Raw genomic sequence first — 2,500 nt, forward strand, 5'->3', positions numbered from 1 at the left:
AGATATCTCACTACTGATGTAATTCTCTATCTATATAAAAGCCAAGTACGTCCAAGGATGGAATACTGTTGCCATATCTGGACAGGAGCTGCTAAAAATAGCCTATCCTGCCTTGACAGAGTACAAAATAGACTTTGTGGCTTAGTGGGGGATGCCCTTTTCTCTAACCTGCAACCTCTCTCCCACAGAAGAGACGTTGCGAGCCTATCCTTGTTTTATCGTTATTTCCATGGCAGGTGCTCGTCTGAACTCCAATCTCCGCCCCCCCCCTCGCCAATCTTTCACGAGAAACACCCGTCTAGCTGAATCCACTGTGAAAAATTTCCCCCACTCCTTATCTGTGCCTAAATCAAAACGTGGATTCCATGAACAAAGCTTCTTTCTTAGAACTGCACGCCTGTGGAACTCTGTTCCGTCTGCCTGCTTCCCACCTGACTACAACTTGGATGTCTTCAAATCCAATGTTAACAAATTCCTAATGAACCGCCCCCTTAAGTAAACACTTTATCAAATCTCCACACAAACGTAATGTACTTGCAATAATCCTTATCCCTGAGTGGCTTCCGGGCCTTGATAAGTGGTGACCACTGTGTAAAAAAAAATAAATAAAAACTATACTCCTTCTATATCAGAGAGATCAATCTAGTTCCTTCAAACAGCCATAATATTTTATTCCCCCAATGTAATTATCGCCAGATGTCGCATCCCTATTGTGTTACCTAGTGTCTTCTTTCCTCTTCTGATGAGAAGCATTGGGCTTCGAAATACCATAGTATAAAGAGTTCTCATTTATCCTACACCCCTAATTGATGTATACCCTTATTGAATAAGTGAATAAATCTATATACATTAGTATATATTTTTATATCGTCATTTTCTTATACATCGTTATATATATATATATATATATATATATATATATATATATATATATATATATATATATATGGTTGTTAAAATTAAATTCTGGAAATCAAAATATAGACACATACATTCGAGTTAGGAATTTATTGTTTGACAAAAGGAATATATAGAAGGCATTATATCAATTTCCTTAATCCATGGGTTTTCAATAATGACACATATCATCAGAGGAAATGAAATACGGTTAGCAAAATATTTAGCTGTGAAAAGGCACGTATTTTGTTTTTCAGCACAAATATTGAAAATAGTTTTTTTAGGTGGTGATTGATAGTTATATGAAAATAATTAATGGAAAAGGGAATTTCATACAACATGGGCAGTCCATTATCGGAAGGAGTATAATGTCCTCCGGGGTTTTAATTCCCAGTAGGCAGAATATTGGTCCAGGGGAGAAGGCAGTAATCCCATTGTACAAAAATGTGTGGTTGCTCCTTATTGATATTCCGAAAAGTATACGGGGTGGCCGTATTCATTGGTGTGTTGAATGCGTTTTGCTATATGTGATCCAGATTCCTTTTTAGTGTTGGCACAGTATATCAGATATTGGATGGATATACAATCCAATATCTGATATACTGATATAATGTAAATATTGTAATTTCTAATTGGGAGGTTGTATCCATATTATATCCACAGGGCTTCCTTTAATCTACCTCAAAGAAACTGAAATTAGTTTAGCAATATTTATCCGAGTATCTGAACTTTCACGAATAGCTTCCACTCCGTTTGAACCCCTTTGTATAAAACTAACTCAAACTAAATATAGTTTACATTACGCCATCTTACATTTGGCAGCTATAAAATTGAAATTCATAATGATCAGTTTATTAGTTTAGGAATGAATTCTGTACATACAAATGTCTAAACACATACACATATATAATGTTATATAAACAAAGACATATACACATTGACCTTTATTATAGAGTGGAGGTTTATATTGTTCCACTGTTGTTTACAGCAATTTTAACACATTGATCTGTATTGTTATGTACAACTCTTGCTATTGTACGATTATGACGTTAAAAAAGCAGTTTGTAATGTCACGTGGAATATATTTTCGAAACCACCAGATGTCTTGACACATTGAAGCTGTATGCTCAATGGTTAGCGGCTTATCTCTATACCAGTGGCCGTAGTAGTAATAGTTGAAGAGATATTTATTTTTTCTTTTTCTCTCTATGGTTACACAAATGGAAACAATAAAAAAGAGCAACAACAATTCCATTATTTGCTCTGGGTTGCGTATCTTGTTGCCTTAATTAGGTTTCGATTTGTAGCAAGTTCATTCAGATGATTGCATTTTCCCTGCAACTCTGAAGGAACATATAAAAAGACGTTTGCTTGCTTCAACACCGAACGCCCAAGAGATAGTATCTATCTGGATATTTTATTGCGCCGACCTCCTAACATTCGCACTGGGCGAGTATCTGGATTCAAGCGAAAGAGGAAGTTTCCATCGAATATCACACTCCCAAATCGCACGTAATATTCATTTATTCAATTATCTTGTAGCATATTTCCTTCTCATTTTTTTTATTCTATCAAATAAATAATATAAATTGTTTTTGAAACA

The 2,500-nt window shown here is 35.0% G+C and overlaps 1 protein-coding gene across 1 annotated transcript in view; it reads left to right on the top strand.

The window, feature by feature from the left end:
- Positions 1-2,500, top strand: part of LOC145291558 (protein white-like) — a 302,163-nt gene that overhangs the window by 127,838 nt on the left and 171,825 nt on the right. The window lies entirely within an intron of this gene.

The sequence above is a fragment of the Euprymna scolopes genome, chromosome 12 (assembly GCF_053919585.1).
Source record: "Euprymna scolopes isolate OS-2025 chromosome 12, ASM5391958v1, whole genome shotgun sequence".
NCBI lineage: Eukaryota > Metazoa > Mollusca > Cephalopoda > Sepiida > Sepiolidae > Euprymna > Euprymna scolopes.